This window comes from Dreissena polymorpha, chromosome 11 (assembly GCF_020536995.1).
Source record: "Dreissena polymorpha isolate Duluth1 chromosome 11, UMN_Dpol_1.0, whole genome shotgun sequence".
Classification (NCBI taxonomy): domain Eukaryota; kingdom Metazoa; phylum Mollusca; class Bivalvia; order Myida; family Dreissenidae; genus Dreissena; species Dreissena polymorpha.
In genome coordinates this window covers 51,201,418-51,227,908 of record NC_068365.1, presented here as the reverse complement: position 1 = coordinate 51,227,908, position 26,491 = coordinate 51,201,418, and the positions used below count along the sequence as shown (strand labels likewise).

General features: G+C 36.3%; 1 protein-coding gene across 1 annotated transcript in view; it reads left to right on the top strand.

Moving 5' to 3' along the window:
- The first annotated feature begins 18,156 nt into the window (after positions 1–18,156).
- LOC127850083 (cryptochrome-1-like) overlaps positions 18,157–26,491 on the top strand; it is a 38,407-nt gene continuing 30,072 nt past the window's right edge. The window contains exon 1 of the mRNA XM_052382848.1: positions 18,157–18,320. The gene's annotated coding sequence lies outside the window, so the exon portion shown is untranslated. The remainder of the gene's footprint in view (positions 18,321–26,491) is intronic.

Genomic DNA, 26,491 nt, shown 5'->3' with positions numbered 1-26,491 from the left:
ATGTAAACACGGCACAATACTAGTAGCATGTAGACTCGACACAATACCGGTTGTATGTTAACACGGCACAATACTAGTAGTATGTAGACACGAGACAATACAGACAGTATGTAGACACGATATAATACCGGTCATATGTAGTCACAACACAATACCGGTCATATGTGAACACTGCACAATACCGGAAGTATGTAGACAGGACAAGCTTATTTTTTTTAAAGCGAAGCGACGCAACTTTGTGATTGACGTAATAATCAAATGACGCGTCTCACCAGTTTCAGTTGCGTATGAGATAATCGACGCGGCGCACTATTATGACATGCGTATAAGGCAATAGACGCGAAGTACTATTTTATTAAGCAATCGACGTTATTCAACGTTGCCACAGTCGCATAAGGCAATCGATGCGATTCAACGCTATCACATGCGTATTAGGCAATAGACGCGATTCAACGTTGTCACATGCGTATTAGGCAATAGACGCGATGCAACGTTGTCACATGCATATTAGGCAATCGAGGCGATTCAACGTTGTCACATGCGTATTAGGAAATAGACGCGATTCAACGTCGTCAAATGCGTATTAGGAAATAGACGCGATTCAACGTTGTCACATGCGTATTAGGCAATCGACGCGATTCAACGTTGTCACATTCGTATTACGCAATCGACGCGTACAACGTTTTCACATGCGTATAAGGCAATCGACGCGATTCAACCTTGTCACAAGCGTAATAGGCCAAAGACGCGAGTCAACGTTGTCACATAAGTTATAGGCAATCGACGTATTTCAACGTTGTCACAGTCGTAATAGGCAATCAAGGCGATTCAACGTTGTCACATTCGTATTAGGCAATCGAGGCTATTCAATGTTGTAACGGTTGTATTAGGCAATCGACGCGATTCAACGTTGTCACAGGCGTATAAGGCCGGTATTCCATGCATCCGCGTCCGCGCTCCGCGTTCCGTGTCCGCGTTCCGTATACGGACACTAAGTATCTATTCCATGCATCCGCTTATTATTTTAGCCTTTCCGTGTAAAAAGCTCATTCCGAAGGTGGTTTTACTTGAACTTAGATGTTGATATTAGAAGAGCACACAAGATGACTGCTGCAGCGGTACTGCATGTTAGTAGACGGAAACGGAAACGCGGAACGCGGATACATGGAATAGCTCCAACAGATTTCAACCAGTTTGCTTTTTCACGGACACACGGACAATGAACGCGGACGCGGGGACATGGAATACCGGCCTAAGGCAATCGACGCGATTCAACGTTGTCACAGGCGTATAAGGCAATCGAAGCGATTCAACGTCGTCACATGCGTTATAGGCAATAGATGCGATTCAACGTTGTCACATGCGTATTAGGCAATCGAAGCGATTCAACGTTGTCACAGTCGTAATAGGCAATAGATGCGATTCAACGTTGTCACATGCGTATTAGGCAATAGACGCGATGCAACGTTGTCACAGGCGTATAAGGCAATCGAAGCGATTCAACGTTGTCACATGCGTATTAGGCAATAGACGCGATTCAACGTCGTCACATGCGTATTATGCAATAGATGCGATTCAACGTCGTCACATGCGTATTAGGCAATAGACGCGATTCAACGTCGTCACATGCGTATTAGGCAATAGATGCGATTCAACGTCGTCACATGCGTATTAGGCAATAGATGCGATTCAACGTTGTCACATGCCTATTGGTCAATAGACGCGATGCAACGTTGTCACAGGGGTATAAGGCAATCGAAGCGATTCGACGTTGTCACATGCGTATTAGGCAATAGACGCGATTCAACGTCGTCACATGCGTATTAGGCAATAGATGCGATTCAACGTCGTCACATGCGTATTAGGCAATAGATGCGATTCAACGTTGTCACAGTTGTATTAGGCACTCGACGCGATTCAACGTTGTCACAGATGTATTAGGTAATCGATGCGATTCAACGTTGTCACAGATGTATTAGGTAATCGATGCGATTCAACGTTGTCACAGATGTATTTGGTAATCGATGCGATTCAACGTCGTCACATGCGTATTAGGCAATCGACGCGATTCAACGTTGTCACATGCGTGTTAGGCAACAGATGCGATTGAACGTCGTCACTGGCGCATAAGGCAATTTATCCTGCCTCAGTTGCAAACATTGACCAAATAAAGCAGGGTCGGATAAACTAGTTGATATCCGGCAGTACATCACGTGACCGTGATCTAACCGTAAGTATGTATTCATACGCGCCGATTAACATGTTCTAATATTTGACCTTTGAAATTTATTGGGACGCATCATGAAAGTTATCGTAATATTATATATCATCAGTTTTATCTTCTTAAAAATATATTACCGAACCAGACTTCCGTATTTATCATGTTCATTTACTTGATTACGCAATTTATGACGTATCTAGTGTGACGTCATTTCTCTTACAAAACATACTATCTAGTTTCTCTCAGGATTTTAGGGACAACAATTTTGACGTGGTGGTTTTTACAGTATTTTTAAATATTTTAAAGCATCGAACGAATCATAAACGATTTTCGGAGTGTGTGTTTGTCATTCATAAGTGTTAACTTCGATAGGAATAAAATAATTCGCCACGACAAGATTACAGTACGGTTTCGTTAATCGGGTTCTGGGTCAGAATGGTTAGCATTCGATACAAACGCTATCAAAAAAGAGTGTGGTTTAAAATACATTCCGATAAAAGAGATGGAAAAGCAGAAAATGGAATCCGACAAAGGGATGGAAGCACAGACAATGAATGTGTATATCGTTGTACATTTATTGTTATAAGCAATGGATTAAAGTTGTCATTAAGGTAAATAAAATTTAGTTTTTGTTTTGCTGATGCATTTTGATTTCATTTTTTTACCAAGAAAAATATCACATTCTCGATTCGTTTTTATTTCTTCTCTTAATAGTTTCGATAGGAAAGTATTAAAAGGAACAGTTTAATGTGGAACTATTTTTAGCGTGACACAATCGGTAGTTATTCGGTCGTCAGGAATGTAGGGGGCCCGACAAGAATAATTATATTGTTATGTAAATTAATCATTTGTCTTTGATAAAATGTGTCAACGGCATGAAGCAGGATAAATCATATACATGGTTGGTGCCGAGATGGAGAAAGTTTATCCGGTTCGGCCCGAAAAAGAAAAATAGGGCTCGCTAAAGCTCGCCCTATTTTCTTTTTCTAAGCCTCACCGGATAAACTTTCTCCATCTCGGCACCAACCATGTATTCTCTATTTACACGACTCTCAATTGGCGTGCACATCATATGCAACCGACGTGACATGCCAAATATTAGGCAAATAACGCAATGGGACGTTGAATGATGCGCACATGTATAAGGCTGCCTAAGGACGTTTAAGTAAAATCGACGCAAAGAAAAATTATTACCTGATGTCTTATATAAATGATAATTAATTATTTTTTGCTATTTCCTCGTCGAAAAAGAAATTTGCAATGTTTTAAACTGTTACCGGTGAATATCGAACTGTTGACCGGTCAACAGTTTGAACTGTTGCCCGCTGGAATAATGACGTCATTTCGCCGAAAAAATGACGTCATTTTACAGTTAAACAGTATACACTTATTTCATGGATGCGCGGTGAACAGTCAAAACTGTTTCACAATGTATCAGGGATGACTTTGGTACTGTTGCCCGAGGCCGATAAGCCGAGGGCAACAGTTCCAAATGTCAGCCCTGATACCGAGGGACAACAGTTTTGACTGTTCACCAAGCATCCATGAAATAAGTGTTTTATTACCTGATCAAATTTCCAACATAGAAATAACAGCAAACTAACTTTTTATTTACACACAACAGTAATTGATAAAATAGATAATTTTGACTGTTTAACTGTAAAATGACGTCATTTTTTCGACGAAATGACGTCATTATTTCAGCGGGCAACAGTTTAAACTGTTGACCGGTCGACAGTTCAATATTCACCGGTAACAGTTTAAAACATTGCAAATTTCTTTTTCGACGAGGAAATAGCAAAAAATAATTAATTATCATTTATATAAGACATCAGGTAATAATCAAAATTATTTATTTTATCGATTACTGTTGTGTGTAAATAAAAATTTAGTTTGCTGTTATTTCTATGTTGGGAATTTGATCAGGTAATAAAACACTTATTTCATGGATGCTTGGTGAACAGTCTAAACTGTTTTCCCTCGGTATCAGTGCTGACATTTAGAACTGTTGCCCTCGGCCTGTCGGCCTCGGGCAACAGTACCAAAGTCATCCCTGATACCTTGGGAAACAGTTTTGACTGTTCACCGCGCATCCATTAAATAAGTGTATACTGTAACAGCCTTATTATGCAATTACGGCGACTCACACTTGTCAAAGGCGTTAGAAATTATAGTCATAGGCGTATAATGCAATCGACGCGATACAGTTATTGCAACATATATATTAAGCTTTCGACGCGACTCTCAATGCCACATGCGTATTATTTAAAGCGATGTTGGCTGTATGAGTCTTATTACATATTTTATTTTGTCAGTTATCAATCGCAGCTTTTATATAAGTCCATCGACGTGTTAGTGTACTGTTCTCCGTTAGGTAAACTCTCAAGATTGGAGTACCAGGCTTATCATTAGTGTAGTCTCGCAGACTCTACGTTGGGGGCGGGCACTCCGATCAAGGCATAATCAGGGTCAAACAACAAACACTCCGAACAGATTAAAGAAACGATTTGCGTTATTCAAAGACTGTGAAGATCAATTAACATCAAAGACGCCAGTTAAGTGTATTGGCTGAAGTGGCGCACAATCATCCTGATGAGTGTAGTATAATAATCATTATTTACATAGCTAAGTAGGAAGGGACGGCGTGTTGAAAGTCAAACTTTGACCCATTCTGCAGCCTTTGAATTAACGCCAAAACGCTTGACTCACAGACAAGTCAGGTAGGTATACGAGTATAACTGGAGGCGGGAGCGACTTATTTATGTAGATCTTTCGATCCAGTTTCCCTTTGATCTTGGTAATACTAATTGGCGTTTGTGTTTGCCGTGTGATGTTGTTAAAACAATTACGACGTTTCGCGGTCAGGTACGAAATTCAAGCTATTATCAAACGAAGCCTTTACTTGTCGAGTGACCCATGACGTTTGCATGTAAACAAGGAGTATGTTGTACGTAAAATTGGTAACTATATGAAGTGATGAATAAAAACACCAGCGGAAGTAACATGCACTACGGCAGTATGTTCATAATGTCGTAAGATGTTGGGATAGTTGTTTTTATTTTTTGTAAAAAAATGTACATGGATACAAAAGTTACCAAGGACATATTGAGAATAAAACGTTAGATTGAGAGAACACTATGGAAATACTTGAATACAATGTTTTGTAAATAAATATTCAAAAAGAATTGAGCTTAACTCGGCGTTCTAAATTATACACAACGTCAAAATAAGTGTACAGAAAAGCATTGTTGACAAATTTTCAAACTATACTTGCCATGTATCGGGCTAATTATCGCTCCTTTGGTCATTGTCGGCTCGGGTACTGCTTATATGTACCCCGGGTACTCTAAAGTATACTTACATGTACCCCAGTCACGGTATATATACTAAAACGTACCCGGGAAATTTAACGCTAAATCGGTCGTTAATTATCAGTCTTTAACTAGATTTCTGAGAGTCGCGCGCTGTGTGAACGCGAATAAAAACTCGCACTATAATTACCTGCTATTAACATTTTAACTTAATGATCCCTGCGTACATCAAATGTAACACCTGTAGAAAAACCGTACGCTCGCTGCATGCACACGAGATCTTGCCACGCGTTTGAGAAAACCCAGCCGCACGTGGCAAAAGACAAAAATCTCTATTAAAATCTCAGTGTATGATGATTGTTAACCTACAGGGGGTCATAAATCACTAAAATATAAAATACCGAAACGAGCAATAGTCCGTGTGCTTCGAACATCTATTGTTCGTTGTAACTATCCCACCCCATTCGAAGGATCAAACAAGTTTAGTTTAGAGATTAATGTCTATTGCACAGTAAATACACGCCGTGTTGGTTTGAAACAAGGGTATCCGATGTCAAAATCGTTTACAGGGATCAATCACTCTGAAGCAAAGGTGGCGACTTTGGTGTCGTCAGTGTCTTTACTTAAAGGCTATAAATGCTATACATTTGCGATAATGCGCTTTTACGGTGTTACTCTAACAGGTTGATGTTCAACCCAGATGAAGGCTACGTCAAAGCGGAGTCAAGTGGCTTTTAAAAAATTATGTTAAAGCAGTTCACTCACCCATCGATGGCATTGTATTGCTGAAATGTTTGATAAATATTCTCGATCAATTAGACGACTGACTAATACAAGCGATCATGAAACGTATGGACCTTCCAACGAACGGACGGACGTACAAACAAAGGAACAGGCCGGAAGAGGATTGTTTCCCTCACCGAGGGAATTAATATAAGAAGAATAGTTCGACCGACCGACTGGCCTCCTATCCAAACGAACGGGCACGATGATGGTTACGGAGAAGAAAGTGTTTGGAAGGCTGAAAGTGTCAAAGTGAATTTATGGGCATTTTTCACTGTTGAATTGAGCTGAAAAGAATAAATAGGTCGAAAGAGTTAGTTAAAATTTGGTTACTGACCAACTATCTGCAACTCATCTTGCTTCCAGTTGTTGATAAAACATATATATTATATTCGATATTTTAGCTAAGCGGAACTGTTTTTTTATTAGGATCGGAGTTAGTTTTCGTGTGTAGTATGAATATACATCGTTGCAGGAAAACGAATCACTTCTGTCGTTAGTTGTCAAACGAAAGTACGGTTGCTATTCAAATTCTTTATTTTTTCTCTTTCCGGGATATTGATTTAGTATGTTGATGCTGAATTAAAAAATATAAGTTTATCTGAAGTGAAAACACCAAAAATAAACAACGTTTGCTATAGACACCTATAAACATCGCATATACTGTTGGATACGTCTAATGTAACTCTTCGAAACGATACATGTACTATATATGTACATACAACAGTGTTAATTTATGTTTGTTTTCTACAAATTACAATTCCTAATTAGAGAAAACATAAATTAAAAGTCCTTTTGTTAGCAATAGCCATGTAATTGTAAGTATATTTACGCCATTCATGTTCAAATAATGCGAAATACTTTGAATCAAATTATTGTGTAAATAAACAAAAGGCAGTTGCGTTTGTTGGCTTCCAGTGTTTTTTTTATCAGGGCCAAGTTTTTGATATGTGTTTCCTTTTCTATTTAAGGACAATTATGGTAAAAGAAATCGCTCGGCCTATTTCAAATGAAAGGGAAAACGTGAATTAGAGAGAGCTTCATTGTAATTCACATTTTATTGGGATTTTATTCCCTGGTTAAACCTTCAACAAGCACGCACGGGGCGGACAAGTTAATTACTCAAATTAGTTAACGGAATAGTATATTTAAGATATAGACGATAATCTACTGACTATAAATCGTTGTCAATCACTGCTGAGACATGCGATGTTCCAAATATATCACTGCGGCCAAGTCGGGGCACTTATCAACAACTAACATCTCCCTTAATTCAATAATTGATTATCAGAGAACTACACGCGGTAGGTCTAGGCCTCGTTCGCAGGTGAACGAATAATTGTACTTGATAATCCACGCTGATTATGTCCCACGTTAATAACTCGGCGAAAACAGATGGGATTCGTCACACGAAAGCCTGTATATTTCATTAAATAAATGCGATTCGCCCGATATTGTCTTTAATTTTCGAGTTAGGTCTCGCGGAATGACGTCACGATTATAATGCACATGGACAGGAGCTTCGCAGGATGTTTGCGGTTTGTTAAGATAATCAACCTGTCCTGGTCTTTGAGTTTGTGTTGTCATTTTAGAGAGATCGAGCGACGATATACTTTAGTTACAATATACCAGATTTTGCTGTTTAACCGCATCACGCCGGGTATGCGAATACTTCGTTTACGGATGGCACTTCACTAACAGAGAACAACAAACGCCACGCGCTAGAGGTAAGTTCCTCTGTTTTATTTAAAGTTATATCCTAAAGATTAGTTTTTAAGACAAGACACATGGTCGAGTTGATAAATGGTGTATCCTTTTGTATTGGGAATACACAATTTCACGGAAGAATGGTACAGTTTTGCCCAAAAATTAGAAAATTCGATCGGAAAACAGGATAAACGGGATGAACAGTAAACATTTTATCAAAATATAACTACTTAGAATTATTGCAAGAAATTGTTTGCTATTCCAGCATGTAGAGTAATCACTGTGCTTCAAATACTGAAATTTTGATAGTATTCAATGAAATATAAACAAAGATAGTGCATGTTGTAATAGGTGGCATACATAAAGTTGCAGCCACTTTGTTTACCGATAAAGGGCACTTCAGATTACGGAGACTTTCAACAAAGCGGGCACTCTAATAACTGAGTTTTATCTTCTACCTTAAATGCATTTATTTATATTATTGCTATTCATACGAAACATTTTGAAAATATATTTTTCAAAAATCCCATTACTATTAATTTATACTACGTTTATTATAATTGCAATTTTCAAATAAGACAATATTTATTATTAAGTAAATGTGTACGGATAATGCGGATCAACACAATCGTGTTTAATTTTACTTATAGCAGGGCTCTGGATAACGGTAGTGAAGGGGTCTTTATGAGGCAAATACACATTTGTTCTTCATAAAATCCTATGTCGGTTGTGCTTATTTGAATCGCATCATCAAGACGATACTTATGCGTAGCAACAAAATTAAAAAGAGAATGGTAAAACTCCCTTAATTTTGAGCCCTGCTTATAGGGAGCACTTCCCTTTACGCAACGCTAACGTTTGCTCGAAGTGCGATTCACTTGACCCTAAATCACTGTATTGGTTGAGTTTTAAGAATCACGGTTAAAATTAAATCGTAAAAACAACTGATTCTGGAAAAAGGAATGCGTACATAAAATGTTTAAATGTCATATTATGGAGTCAGTACTTAGTATACCCCCACAAACGAAGTTTAGGGTGCTATATAGGACAGAACTTCATATGCAGCATGTGTTGTGTTTATATTAAAAACAAAGACTGTTATGCATAATTTTTACACCACTGTCGTGTGATTAAATCAACCCCGTCCGTTCTTTTATTGCTATTTTCGTTTACTGGCATTGAGCCAAACAGTTCCAATAGAATTTCGGACCTGCATCGCTGCTGATATTAATCTCTGAGAGGCAGTTTAAGCAGAGTGATTATTCATTACATGCTATCTACTATATAAGTAAATAGCCTTAGTACCTTTCATTTGGACATAAAGATAAATGCTTTAGATCAACCACTTAGAACGTAATTTAAAATATATGGTCATATAGATTTTACTCATTAGACATATCCAATTTGTTTAACATTTATCTTTCAAATTTTTACCAAATCATAATCATATTTCAAAGGGATAAGAACATGCTTCGGTAATTCGTTTTTTATTTGCGTACTAAGTACATACATTTTTATTTATTGCCTGCTTACTTTAACAGTATTCCACAGCGAATTCTGCATTTTTGATTCACAAAAAACGAGTGTGTTACATCTGGAAAAAAGTGTCTAGATGTCGGGAAACGAAGTGCCATTGTTTTTTAGATGATCGGTAAACGAAGTGCAGATGAAAAATGTGCATGCGACTCTTAAAACATTTGAATTTTCTCAAATACATTAGTAAACTAAAATGTAACATGTTGTAACATTACTGGATATATTGATCTTTTATTTCGAATAGTAAGCACGTTCTTGATTTATTTCCAAGTATGTTTATTTTGTTTAAATATGTACTGATAATTCAATTCATGCTGATTATCGATCGAATTTTATCGTTTTTTTTAAATAATTCACCGTTTTTCCGCGAATTTCTTTCTTCGCAATACGAAGTGCTATACCATTAATCACCCAAACAATGTTCTGTGTTTAAAAACCAAATAAACAGAACATAAATACAAAAAAGCTGAAGAACTCACCTCTCGCGCGTGGCGTTTGTTGTTCTCTGTAAGTGAAGTGCCATCCGTAAACGAAGTATTCGCATACCCAGCGTGCGCATGCAGCGACCGATTGCGTGGGACATAATCCATTGATTTATACGGTCATTGAATGCTCCGGGCTGCAAACATTCTACAGCAGCTGCCCTGAAATACTTTTAACAAAATCAATCTTAATGGACTGCAGAGCGGCCAAAATACAAAAGAAATGTCATTCAAATTTTATCAACTAATAATTTTGTTATTTTATTCATATTAGCATTTTATGAAAAAGCTAATATCAAGCAAAGCTGAAAAATTACCGAATTTTCTGCCGAATGAATATCAAAGACTGTTCGTATAATAATTATGTTCTCTATCCTTGCTTCTAATATCATGAAACCATTCCAATCCGATCCCGCTGCTTAGATGGCTGAGTGTTACCATATGAGCCGTGCTCTGTGAAAAGGGGGTTTAATGCATGTGCGTAAAGTTTCATCCCAGATGAGCCTGTGCAGTCCGCGCAGGTTAATCAGGGACGACACTTTCCTATAAACTTGATTTTTGCTAAGAAGAGACTTTCTTTAAACAGAAAATATCATAAAAGCGGTAAGTGTCATCCCTGATAAGCCTGTGCGGACTGCACAGGCTAATCTGGGACGACACTTTACGCACATGCATTAAACCCCCTTTTTACAGAGCACGGCTCATTTTATTCCGGCATGTTTGCGTTTTTGAGGATAACGATAAAGTAAGAAAGACAACTTTGGAAATCCCCCCTCAATTACAAGAACGACAAAAAGTACATATATCATTTGTTCTATCGGCCGGTGATTGGCGTGTTTGCACCTCGAATACGTCGTTATTAGTCGAACAATGAAAGAAATACGGTTTGGGTAGTCTTTTCTTTTCGCGCCTTTCGCAAGCCATGCGTAAACACACACAAAAATCATATATGTGGTGTGTTTGTGAGTTAAATTGTGCAAAAAACAACAACAACAGCACACAATAAAAACAAGAAACCGTCGGAGACGGGTTATGCTCCCCAAAGTGTTTTTGTCACAATATTGCACTATATATTCAGATAAAAGGAAACGTCTTGAGGGGCATAACTTTGAACAAAATAATACGATGGATGGTTTAGCAACTTAAAAATTTCAAAGGGCCATAACTCTCTAAATAAATCACCTAACCAGAACCCACAAATAACATGCGCATCTCCTCCAGGTAGTTAAGCTTCCCATAAAGCTTCATTGAATTCCAGTCAGTAGTTGGGGAGAAATAGCCCGGACAAGAATTGAATGTATATGTACAGTTTATAGAAAATTTCAAAGGGCCATAACTCTGTGAAAAATCATCCGACCAGAACCGGCTGATAATATGCACATCTCTTGGTAGTGAAGCTTCCCATAAAGTTTAATTGAATTCCGGTCATTAATTGCTGAGAAATAGCCCGGACAAAAATTGTGCACGCACGGACGGACACACGCACGGACGGACGAAGCGCCGACTTTATGCTCAAGTCTGTGAAAAATCATCGGACCATAACTGGCTGATAATATGCTCATCTCCTTTTGGTAGTGAAGCTTCCCATAAAGTTTCATTGAATTCCGGTCATTAGTTGCTGAGAAATAGCCCGGACAAGAATTGCACTATATGTACAGTTAATGGAAAATTTCAATGGGTCATAACTCTGTGAAAAAATCATCTGACTAGAACCCGCTGATAATATGCACATGTCCTCTTGGTAGCAAAGCTTCCCATAAAGTTTCATTGAATTCCGGTCATTAGTTGCTGAGAAATAGCCCGGACAAGAATTGCACTATATGTACAGTTAATGGAAAATTTCAAAGGGCCATAACTCTGTGAAAAATCATCCGACCAGAACTGGCTGATAATATGCACATCTCATCTTGATAGTGAAGCTTCCCATAAAGTTTAATTTAATTCCGGTCATTAATTGCTGAGAAATAGCCCGGACAAAAATTATGCACGGACGGTCACACGCACGGACAGACGAAGCGGCGACTATATGCTCCCCCCAAAATTTTGGGGGAGCATAAAAATAAGCCCGCAAATACGAGAAATAAACCGTTTATCCTTTCATTTTTTTGGTGTGTCGGTGCCTTTTGTCAAGAATTTTCGAACACGAAAAAACGGCGTCCTTTAACCCATCAGGTTTACATCTGGCACTGAATGTCACTTCATTACACATTTGTTAAACCACATTCCGAACATGAGTTCACTTACAAAATCTTAATATCTTTTCCGGGGAGCACGCTTAATGATATTTCAAATGACATCACTTCCTCGAGTTTTTTCGCGGAAATACTTGAATTCATCACTTCGAATATTTTCGGATGAGTCATGCGAAATGATATAAGGTAAGTTGTGAGAAAATGAAAAACGCAAATTATCGATGTTTTTTTTTTTAAGTGACGCAATGAAATCGTTATACGCACATATAGAAAGAATACTTGTTTGTGTTAAAACAAGCCAAACATGCCCAAAATAAGATGTTCAGTTTGGGTGCCGATAATTTATTACGTTTCACCACCGTGTTTACCGGCATTTTTTTCAGTTAAAGGCCCTAGAAAGGTGACAAATCCAATTATTATGCATATAAACTGGTTTAATTTTTACCGGATGTCAGTTACTCTTGCATAAAAAAAATGCTAATAACACAGCTTAGGTGCAACGTTGTCAAGAATTATGGAAGATATACCCGTTTCATAATTGGAAGAAATGTTTACAACTTTGCAATTAACGTGATGTGTAACCTCAAAGCGGTTACGTATGCTAAAAATAGCCGAAAGAAAAGTAAATTTTAATTCTATTTTAAACAACTTTTCACCAGCAGAAAGTAACTTATTAGATCACTACAAACGTTTTAACCATTTAGAAGAGACCTACTTTGTTAGTGATACCGGAAAACGTTGAAAATCAACTATATATTTTTGGTGACCTGAGTCACTTTCACTTTCACTTTCTCGAGTAAACAGCGATGTAAATAAACTGATTGTTTGTAAACAATTGACTTGGAGGACACTGTATTTTGAGCTCAAAACAAGTTGTATTACTATTTTTGTATGGTAATGTCCAATAGCATATATATATTGTTTTTTTGATAACCTTTATAAATAAAATATGAAAAAAAATCGGTAAATAATAACGGATCGTCACCTTTATAGGGCCTTTAAGCTCTTTATATGTATATTCCACTGTTACACTGATTTAAGAAAAAAATATATAAGCTGTATATTTTATATAAATCCATCTGTACATACATTCCAAAAGTTATTAGTTTAATGTAAAAAATCAGTTATTTATAATGGATGTAAATATATCAAAGAAGCTCTTGTTATAAGAAATACGATTATAAATAATACTGTTCAATGAATTTCACTACCATCTTGTAAGTTTATTAGTATTTGAATTCGTTAATGTGTATTTTATGTTATTTAATGTTATGTTATTATACATAGTTACGTGACAGAAAATAATGTGTATACTTAAGTATGAAAATGATGTACTTTTGTATAAGTCTAAATTAACTGTCTGTCTGTCTGTCTGTCTGTCTGTCTGTCTGTCTGTCTGTCTGTTTGTCTGTCTGTTTGTCTGTCTGTGTGTCTGTCTGCCTGCCTGCCTGCCTGCCTGCCAGCCTGACCGCCCGCCCACCCGCCCGCCCGCCCGCCCGCCTGTCCGCCCGCCCGCCCGCCTGCCTGCCTGTCTGCCTGCCTGTCTGTCTGCATTACAGAAAATGCCGTAATTACTGTCCGGTTCGGAAGCATGTCAGGTACCCAGAAATTGTGAAGACAGAAGAAAGCACGTGAATTGGCCAAAGAGAACAGAAAACGTGAACTTGGAACAAGAAACACCAGAAAGCTCTAGATGCTAAGAAGAAGAAGAATCAGAGAGGACAAAATACAAGAGAAGCGAATAATGAAACAAATGCATGCACGTAAAACGTCGTTCCAGATTAGCCTAAGCAGTCCGCACAGGCTAATCAGGGACGACACTGATCGCCTAAACTGGATTTTCGGTTAGAAGAGACTTCATTTAAACGAAAAAGTCCATAAAAGCGGAAAGTGTCGTCCCTGATTAGTTTGTGCGGACTGCACGTGCTAATTTGGAACGACAGTTAACGCACATGTATTCAGACCCGTTTTCCCAAAGAATGTCTAAAATTAAATCGCCGACAGAGACAACGATAGTAAGGAGAGGTTACTTCTTTTCTGGGTCAGAGGAGGACGCAGATACTCAGAAGACTCCGTGGACGAATTTTATGTATGACCCTGGTGCTTCGTAGTCCATTTGACTGAATATTTGACATTTGTTCATTCGGTTGGCGCATCAAATGTGCTGATAGTTCGGAGTTTTTTTCTCCTTGAAAATAAAGGATGGGACGATGTTGCCTTCATCTTGCCAGTCTGTTTGGGTTTCTAAATGCATTAGTACTTACTACTTAGTCGATAGAATTACCACATTAATGTCTTATCTTATTTCTCAGTAATGTTACGTTAAACAATCATAATCATGTGTGATAAAGTGAGTGTCTGATATGTTCTTTTTATTGTAAGTTGCTTTTTCATGTTCACTTTAATAAATAACGTGCTTTATAATAGTGCCTTGAATGACCATTATAATAAGCATGATATATCCTGTCAGTGAAGCAATTCTAAAAATATTTTTTTAATTTTAGGATGCTGAAATCCGGATTTTTAATATTTATTTAAACGTTTCAGGGTGGCGATAATTGCAGAAGAAGCCGGTAATTTACATACCATATTTCCAATTGAACAGTTTCTAACATTTAAAGACATGCCCACAAATGGATGTAAAAAGCTAGTTGTATTGATGCCACTTTTAAGGGGACTGGTTTTTAAAGGTATCAGTTTAGTTATCGGCACATCTAAAATACAAAGTAAAGGGTTGATAACAGTAAGTGCGTTTAGTTAAATAACATATGGAATGAAGGGACAACTCGTGTCATATCCAATATCAATTTTCAATGCATTGATCTCCCTTATGTTACTACCACGCGTAAGACATAGTTTCCCCTTACCATAACCACGGTGCCTAACCTACGGATAATACAGGAAACTTGTGTGCGTTTTTAATTCATACGCAAAAAGGCACCAGATCATACCCGAAAATATTGACTGCTTTGAGGTAAGTGTGTTCTTTTATTCTAAATATTCTCTTCTTACTTTTGTGCGTCTCTAGCTCATACGCGAAACGGCACCTGATCATATAATAAAATATTGACTGTTTTGAGGTAAATGTGTTCTTTTATTTTCAATATTCTCTTCTTTAAGTCAACATTTTTCACCAAACCAAATTTCACGGGCGAGCGAAGACATTAATTCAGTAAATTTTAAACTCGTTCTCAGTGACGAAAACGTCAATTTGCCGATGGAACCTAAATTACCAAACAATGTGTGCACAAAACCTGTGGAAACGTTAGTAAAATGCAGATATTAGCCCTCATAAACAATGAAGTTCAAACTTCTGAACTAGTTTTCTTATGAAAAAAGGCGGCATAATTCTTGTTTAATCATTGTCTTGATAATAACGAGTCATTTACGTGCGTCAGATATTTCGTTGCCAGGTTGTCGTTATATGACACAATACACTAAATGTTTTTCTTATATAATTTAATGTAAAAGCGACGACTTAAGGCGAAAATAAATGCAACATTTTGCACATAGAGACTCCCATAACCACACCTTTTCTTACTTTTTAGAGAGTACAGCTCTACACACTCGAGTATTTAGTACACGAGTTAGTATGTCGTAAATAAATTGTGATAACGATATAAATAAAATATAAACCTTCATTCTCTTTGCCACCGTATCTATGCAACCGTATGAGACACATGATATTCATATGAGTATCTCAGGAAGTAAATATAAAAATTGTGAAACTTCAGCATCAGCAGCATGAGTGAAATTAGCATAGCATTTATGGCAAGGAACCAATAACCAACCAGTATAACACAAAACAAACTGTTACACCCTTTCCCACTCAGAAGCAAAGTCAAAAAGCTATGTGCAAACAGCATAAAAAAAAACAGAAGAGCCTGCGAGTAACACGCAGTCTGTTAAGGTTGTATGCTGTTTGCTACTCATCATTATCTTAGTGTTTGAAATGAAACCTTTAAAGCTTAAATCTAGTGAGAAAGGTTAAATAAAATTTGACTGTCTAAGGGACTACAAATGCGTAAAAATACGCATCTAAGTGTGGAAAAAGCTTAACACAAATGAGCCTCGCTCTGGGAAAACCGGGCTTAATGTGTCCCCGACACTTCACGCACACCCATTATCAGGAACGCACATCCGGCTTATCAGGAACGAAACTTTCCGCTTGTAAGGTATTTTTCGTTTAAATCAAATCTCTTCTTAATGGAAGTCCAGTTAACGCTGAAAGAGTCGTCCCTGAGTAGCATGTGCGGGCTGCACGGGTTAATATGGGACAATACTTTGAGCAAATTCAATAAGCCCGCTTTTCACAGTGCGAGGCTCATATGTAGAATGACAATATGGAGTCTCTCTCGTGAGACGGATCATGAAGCCTCCTGTTTCGCAGGAAATCTTCATCTCTCCATTTTCGTCACGTTAAAGGGGCCTTTTCACGTTTTGGTAAATTGACAAAATTAAAAAAAAATTATTTCAGATTTGCAAACTTTCGTTGTAGTTATAATATCTGTGAGGAAACAGTAATACTGAACATTTACCATGCTCTAAAATATCAATTATATACATCTTTTAGTTTAAACCTATTTATTTTAGCTCGATTGCATCGAAAGCCTAAGGCTTATATAAATGCTCTCGAGTCCTCTACCTGGGCCTAGAACCAGTACTTGGTGTCTTTGGGGGAGATCTAAAGAACGCTCCCACGGTGGGGATCGAACCCATGACCTCCCGGTCGCTAGGCGGACACTATGTCCATTACACCACGACGACCTTAAATATGCATCTTTTGACGATTTAAAAACCTGAAAATTAAAAAGCGTTGCAACGCGAAACGATTGAATAATTTGGAGTTTTGTTGTTGTCCTTATATTGTGTGATACTACGAGGATTGCGTATATAAAGTATAAAATACCTCACCCATGGTATGAGCACGGATGGCCGAATGGTCTAAGCATTAGACTTATATTCCAGGTGTCAGTGGTTCGAGCCCAGTTGAAGGTTCCTTTTTTCTTTCTTTAATTTTAGTCTTGTTTTTTCTGGAGCTTTTTAGATCCAATCTTTACATTTATAACTATAAAGCATTTAATGACAAACTTTAATACATGCAAAAAATTGTGAAAAGGTAACTTTAAATGCGATCATAACTATATCGGACAGTATCGATTATAAGATGAAGATCATATGATCACAGCCTACACAAGATATGTGGGAATAAACTGAACACAAAACTAACATTTGGTAATAATTGCAATAATCGGTTGCAGTTTATTTGAAATTCATTGATTTAAAGAAACAAAACTTATTATTTTTTCATTGGTCTTAGGTTACCACATTTGAACAGGGTTATGGGCAATATTGATCTATCGAGTATGGCTTTACCCTAAAATATAATATTATGCAGATATTGTGATGGTTAATCACTTGTTTTCGGGTTATACAGCGCTCTATCGGTAGTCGAGCGCCACCTCATGGGATTCATGTCAAAACGGTCAAGATGTTGTACCTAAAGGCACCTTTGGGAACACAAGATCATAAGCAAATATTGTGTATACAAAATGTCTATCATTATTATAAATAGTAAAACATGTCAAATGTTCTTTTTTTTTCATGACCAATTACTCAGAAAAAAATCAGCTCGCAGCAAATTCTAGCATCGTCCTTACATCCTGCAATTATTTGGTACAAATAACATTTGATTTCACGGCATGAAAATGTAAAGGCACTCTAATAGTTTAGTGTGTTCATACTTATTTCTACACATCACGCATTTACTTTTTGTATATATGACTTTTTAACGGGTATTGATTTTCTCCGGTAAAGACGGAAATACTAAGCGTCCTTGGGCCAATGAATAGTGTCGTCTGCTACTCTGCTACCTTCCGCGACATATACAAATACAACAGTTATCGGCAAACAAAACAAAAAACACAGACGTCACAACAATCGTCACCTCGGCGTCATGGCAACTACGAAAAACCTCTCTAAATCTTCTCATACATTCGCTAGTACAGATTGTCAATAAATAGGTCCTATATTACGAGGGTGTTCAGAAGACTGCCCGACTCGCACGAAGAGTGTCAGATAGTTACACGTATGTTATTTTAGTTATATGTTTATTTACTTGTTCATTTATCTATTTATGAATTTTAAATCATTATTATAATAATTATCTTATTTTATAACATCACCTTCATCAGCATATGATCATCATCCTTATAAATATAATAATAATCATCATCTGTGTTCTTTTGTTATTATTTTTGTTATAAAAATAATAATAAGTTTGATGTTGATTTGTACTATTATTAGTATTATTAGTATTAGTCTAGTAAAATTAGCCATTTTGTTTTTATAACGCCATGTCAGTTATACAAAAATTGCGATATAGTTTGCATAAATGGTCATAGAAATATGTGAATAAAAGGAAGTTCGTTAGACAGACAGACAGACAGACAGACAGACAGACAGACAGACACTTTATTCAGTCTTATATAAAAACATCGTCTTAATACACAAATATACACATTATTTTCCGTTAGAAAGGTTTACAGTAAAGAAATGGTAAATCATGCTAGGGACTGGTTTTTTCTACCCCTCTAACTATTAAGAGTGGTGTCCCTTAAGGTTTTATTTTGGGCCCTCTCTTGTTTCTAATTTATATAAATGATATTGGGTTATTACTAAACCAATCAGACATAGACTTGTATTCTGATGACTCGACACTATATGCTGCACGGGCCAATTCTTCAGAAATTCAGACTAACTAACAAAATTATATTTATTCCATACAAAAATGGTACACCCTCAATAACATGTTGATAAACCACAATAAATAAAAATGCATGCGTATTGGCTCGAAACAAAAAAAATAAGAATATCAACCTCGATCTGAAAATAAATAATAATGCTATTGAAAATGTCACTAGCCATAATATTTTAGGACTTTATATCGACTAACATCTGCAATGAAAGTACACATTGATAAAACATGCTCTAAAATAGGCAGTAAAATAACTCTGCTAAAAGATATCAAATTATCACACTTCGGATATGAGGAAATTATTTTATAATTCATATATTCTAACCACTTTCGATTACTGTAGTACGATCTGGGGCAACGCCAATAAAAAACAATTAAACAAAATTGAATGTTTTACAAAAACGCGCAGCAAAAGTAATTCTACAAAAGCCAAATACTAGTAGAACACCATGCAAAGAATTGTTTTTACAGCTGAATTGGCTGTCGTTTAATAATAGATTTAATACCACGGGAAGAGGACAAGGAAGAGGACAACGACAACGAGCGAGGCATGATATTATAATGCGCATGGGGGTTAGAGGGTAAGGGATAGGGTTAAGGGTCGGGTTTGGGTTAGGGTTAGCCTTAACCCTAACCTTAACCCTAACCCGACCCCTAACCTTAACCCTAACCCTAACCATTACCCAGGGTTATCACCCCTATACCATGCCTCGCTCGTTGTCGTTGTCCTCTTCCCAAATACCACACGACAATCTTGATATATAAATGTGTCAACAATCAGACTCCAGAATATTTAAATGATATTATAAATTTTTCTCGAAATCCCAAATATAAATTAAGATCTGCCACCCATAACGATATTGTTAATACCAACGCAAATAAAGGTTATAAGAAACGAGCTTTTTCGTATAACATGGATTTTTGGAACAGTATACCAATTGGAATAAGAATGGCATGCTCTATCTTTGCTTTTAAAAGGCAATATAAAACATATTTATGTTCTAATCAATGATATGTCATATTATTTTCTTATCAATGATATATCATGTGTGTCTGTCTAAAAGGCAAAATGTATGTTATGTATGGGTGTAAGAAATATTGTTTGGATGTTTTACTTGTTATAGACCTATATGTGTATGTTATTTTAAGAAGGCCACATTGTAAAAAAGTATTGATTCATCTGCGTAATATGTATAAAATGTCATTGTCTTTATGTGTAACCTTCTGTAAATAAAGCTTTTATTATTATTATTATTATTATTATTATTATTATTATTATTATTATTATTATTATTATTATTATAATTATGCATGGGCATAAATGGTAAGAGTTAAATGTAAATTTATAACCAATACATGCAGTAAAAATGGTAAACTGAGGTCAATAATATCATGCATAACAGAAAACAGTCATACTGAACGGAAAAAAACGTTTATGTATTCCGGAATACGTTATGGTTATGACCCGTCGTCGTATAACAACAAATTCCGATCTATTGGTCAATCACAGCAGTTATTGCGTTGTTAGTTATGTAGGTTGTAGAATTTAAGTAATATTTATCACATTTATAAAGCGCAGACTTGATTTAACTTAATTTAAGTACTTGTCATAATTATGTTTATAGGTCTATTAATGTTGTTATCATATCGCATGTACCAACATGTGTCCACATGGGCCAATGGCTTTCTGGAAATGTTGCAAATAAATCTTGAATCTTGTCATCATTGGGGTATTTATCGTGCGATACACTTAAGTCATGACAAAGCCAGCCTCATCTTGGTTAGGCAATATTTGCACACGGTCCAATATATCACTCCGATGTGTGCATACACATGGTCAGGCAATATTTGCACACAGTCCAATATATCATTCCGATGTGTGCATACACATGGCCAGGCAATATTTGCACACAGTCCAATATATCACTCCGATGTGTGCATACATATTTGCACACAGTCCAATATATCACTCCGATGTGTGCATACATATTTGCACACAGTCCAAAATATCACTCCGATGTGTGCATACATATTTGCACACAGTCCAATATATCACTCCGATGTGTGCATACATATTTGCACACAGTCCAATATATCACTCCGAAGTGTGCATACATATTTGCACACAGTTCAATATATCACTCCGATGTTTGCATACATATTTGCACACAGCCCAATATATCACTCGGATGTGTGCATACATATTTGCACACAGTCCAATATATCACTCCGATGTGTGCATACATATTTGAACACAGTCCAATATATCACTCCGATGTGTGCATACATATTTGCACACAGTCCAATATATCACTCCGATGTGTGCATACATATTTGCACACAGTCCAATATATCACTCCGATGTGTGCATACATATTTGCACACATTCCAAAATATCACTCCGATGTGTGCATACATATTTGCACACAGTCCAATATATCACTCCGATGTGTGCATACATATTTGCACACAGTCCAATATATCACTCCGATGTGTGCATACATATTTGCACACAGTCCAATATATCACTCCGATGTGTGCATACATATTTGCACACAGTCCAATATATCACTCCGATGTGTGCATACATATTTGCACACAGTCCAATATATCACTCCGATGTGTGCATACATATTTGCACACAGTCCAATATATCACTCCGATGTGTGCATACATATTTGCACACAGTCCAATATATCACTCCGCTGTGTGCATACACATACAAGTTCTTTATATGTGCCACTGGTAAATATCAGAATTTTACTTTAATTAAAAATGCAGCAACAAGTTATAGTTTATGTTAAGTTATCGTGTGTTCAACATGTACATGCACACAAACGACCTGATTCCGCATCATATTTGTAGGTTATTCCTCAGAATTCAATGTATCTGGGTACAAAGTTTACGAATATTAAAATATATATATATATATAGAGGTATTAAACTTCATGCGGTTTCTTAATGTGTTAAACATAGAAAAAAACGCATAATTTTCTTCAGTTACATTTCTAGATTGTTTGCCATCACGATATTAATTTGCGTTGCCACGCAACCAGGGGAATTGTTTTACGTAACACGCACGCCTCTGTAATTTTTTTTTGTAATTCAAGTTCGTGTGTCATTAACTTGTCATTTGTGGTTGAAATCTCTGCTCCGCAGAATCTTTACAGTACTCGGGAGTGGCTAGCCTTGGCGACATTTTCACAGATTAAGGTTGTATTGAAGTTTGTAAATAAATGTCATAAGGTAGCGCACCTCTAATGGGCACATATCCAAATATAATCTAAGTAATTATTTTCTTAATCAGCATCATTTCACTGAACTACATGCAAATTTGTAGGTAGGCTTTCCATGCTTTTTAAAAAAAAATACCGATTTTTTCAAAACCACCCCCACGCTCGGCTTTTGTCCAGTTTATTTTCACCCCTGGGATATATAAAAGTTCCATAATTTATTCAAATTTCCAAATATGGGCATGCAGTTGGTGTATACAGATGCTGTAAAGGTGTTTAAAGTTTAAACAAGATGAAATAAGTATTTCTTTTACAGACATTTATTTTTTACAAATTGTTATCTATGGAAGAGCGCCATGAAATGTAAGTGATTTCAGCCAAGTAAAAATTGGGTCGGTTAAAAACAAAGTGTCATAAAATTCAAAATAGTATCATTTAAGTCATATTTTAAACTTAGTTTTTTATAGAAACACTATATACAGCAAAAATACCAAGAAATAGACAGATTTACCGTTTACTTTTTGAAATAAAAATAAAAATGCAACATGCATGGTTCGTATTTTCAACAGTAAAACACCCAATTTCGCTATAAAGTTGTTTTAATTTTAATATTTGAAGAATATGCATAAAAATTGCAACATATTTAACAAGAAAAATAGCTTATATGCCATATTAAATCAAATTACGTTAGAAAATAAATAAAACGCGTCGCAAAAAAGTATACGTCGTCGGCAGGATTCGAACCTGCGCGGGAATATCCCAAAAGATTTCTAGTCTAACGCCTTAACCACTAGGCTACGGCACCTAATAGTAGGCTCTTCAACCTTCGAAGAAATCGCGGGAAATCATTAGATGATCAATGATAAATAATCATATTATAACGAAAAATCAACTTTTCTGAAAATAACAGCCATGACTTCGTCGAATGTGCAGCGATTTTCACGAGCTCGGTCTTATTCAACGCAGAAATGAATTTCCTTTCTGGAATGTACATGTCTTGCAATATTTTTACAAATACAGGGTCAACCTTTAAGAAATAACACGATACACAACTCGCATGACCCACTTAACATCGATCAGACATTATCTAAGACTGAAATCTTCACGGAGTAAAAGGCATTTTCCATGCAAAGCTCACGGACCTCGATACCATAATTCAATAAAACGTATGAAAAAAAACATTCTTAATGTGCTTGCCGTTGCATTATGCATCAAAACTAACTGTCCAGCGCCGTTTGAAACCTTTGTTTACATACATTTCAACTAACTGACATTTTAAACACACGAGTGATTTCATTGGTCCAATGCGAAGGTGTGTCTTTACAACTGGAGAATTCATTCATGAATTCTGTCTGATCGGTATCAAGTAGGTCAAGCGAGTTGTGTATCGTTTTATTGCTTAAAATTTGACCCAGCATGTGTAGAAATATAACAAGATATTTACATATTCAAAAAGAAAATTCATTTCTGCGTTGAATAAGACCGGGTTCATGAAAATCGCTGCACAATTGATGGAGTAATGGCTGTTCAAAGCGATGCACCCCGTTTTCGGGCGATTTCGAGTTGAATACCTTGTTACATATATATTTGATAGTGAATTTTTTTTTCCAGAAAAGTTGATGTTTCGTTATAATATGATTATTTATCACTCAAAATGATGTTTTCACTAATTAATATCATAGCAACACGGTAACCACCTGTGCTTTAAATTATAAATGTAAGCATTGAAACTTAATAGCTCCAATAAAAACAATAATACATTTTTTAATTCAAAAAATAACCCCACACTGGGCTCGAACCCTTGATCCTTGATGTAAAAGTTTATCGATCAAACTACCCGACCATCCTAGCTCTTAGAAACATTGGTGTATTTTATACTTTGTACAATCAATCCTCGTAATGCCACAAAATGTAATGATGACAAAAGAACTCTCCAAATTATTCAATCGTTTATAACAAGTATATTTGCTAGCCTTTTCGTAACCTTATACGATACTGCTTATGTTTATTGTATGACTATGTTTATCTCATTGACATAGTTGTGTGTGAAAGTGTTTAGACGCGGTACACGGTCTGACAAAATATGTGTCTGGTCTATAATTGTATGTGTTTTTAACCAGGTTTTCCGAAGGAAAAAACTGGTTATTAGATTGGCGAATGCGGGCGGGCTGGCGGGCTGGCTGGCGAGCTGGTGGGCTGGCGGGCGGGCGGAACAAGCTTGTCCGGGCCATAACTATGTCGTTCATTGTCAGATTTTAAAATCATTTGGCACATTTGTTCACCATCATTGGACGGTGTGTCGCGCGAAATAATTACGTCGATATCTCCAAGGTCAAGGTCACACTTTGAGTTCAAAGGTCAAAAATGGCCATAAATGAGCTTGTCCTGGCCATAACTATGTCATTCATTGTGAGATTTAAAATCATTTGGCACATTTGTTCACCATCATGGGACGGTGTGTCGCACGAAAGAATCACGTCAATATCTCCAATGTCAAGGTCGCCACGACTAAAAATAGATTTAAAAAAAAACAAACTTACAAAGGGGGTTAATTTTGTTTGTTCATTTCAAAAGTTCAGTTTGAGTTTTCTCCCTTTATCAGATTTTTTTTCACAATGAAAACCTGGTTTTGTGACAATTTTGTCCCTTGTTAATATATAATCGATGAATATAATTGCTATTTTGGATCATTGTAAATGTTCAGTATCACTGTTTCCTTGCAAATATCATAACTGCAACGAAAATGTGCGAATCTGAAACAATTGTTTTTAAATTCGTCATTTTACCAAAACGCTAAAACGTCCATCGTACTTTGGTTGATCATAATTTCTAATGGCGTCAACTTCAAACGTATACAAAGTCACAAATATCAACAAGTTTTGATACAATATAGTATTTTACATTAAGAAATTCTATTAAAATATATGTACAACGTGTTTGGTGTGTGCGAAATTAATGACTTAATTCGCAACAGAGACCGAGCGTATGTTCATATGTTTGCAGTATGTATTGATAGTATATCCGTCTTTGGGAATCGTATTGTACACTGTTATCAACCTTTGATAACAGAGACATAAGAAGTTATATGTTGCCTATGTATACTACACTACGCGTTCGATTTTGGGGTAAGGGATATTATTTGGTACAAACTAAACAAACTTGATGTAAGAGGTAACATGCTTAACATAATTAAACGTTTGTAGATGAATGTAAAATCAAGGGTACAGATGGGAAATGTAATAAGTTAAGAACAAATCGTATGCTTTGTTAAGGTACGGCAAGGGAGTCACTCTCACTGTTTCTGTTCTCGATGTATTTATAATTTTATATAATATAAAAGAACACTATATGTTGCATGGCTTTAATGGAATAGATTTAGGTATGCTGAAATTATTTTTACTACTTTATGCCTATGATATTGTCATAATGGCAGTAACTGAGGATGAGTTGAAAACGGGTTTGTCATTATTAGAACAGTTCTGTGATAGATGGAAACTACATGTTAATTCTTCGAAGACAAAGGTAATTATTTTTAAGAAAGGTGGAAGATTAACTTGCCATTAATCATTAAGTAAAAACTTACCATTCTTTTATAAAGATGAGCTATTGGAAATTGTGAGTAATTCTACTTATTAAGGTATGGCTTTAACACCGGAGGATTTTTTACACTTTGGAAGGGTAGGTATCAAAGGCAACTTTTAAACTAAAAGAATGCATGTTTAAATACCCTACAATGTTTGTAAAATGTAAACTCGACTTATTTGATAAGCTTATATTGCCTAATTTTCATTATGGGTCTGAGCTGTGGGGATTAAACGACGCTCATGTGATAGAAAGAAATCATTTAAATTGTTGTAAAAGAATACTGAATGTGAAAATACAGACTCAAAATTATTTTTTTATGGTGAACTAGGAAGAACTTCTCTCCGTACGATCAGAGCTGTAATTGAAGCTGAATATTGGTTAAACATTTTTAAGTTAGATGACTGTAAATATGCCAATGTATGTTCAACACTATGTGTAGAGGAATGGAATGCAGACTAAATGTTCAAAAATGGGCTAATTCTGTATGTTTCCTTTTGCAATCACTTGGATTTCAATATACATAGATATTACAAATTGTTGGCAATTATAAAATATGTTGTCTATGTTAAAGTTGCGATTACATGAGGAATTTCTATACAACTAGCAAAAGGAGCTAAATAATTCGTCTAGAGCTAGGACTAATGTAACTTTTTATATTTTTTAAATGCACCCTTATGTAACAAT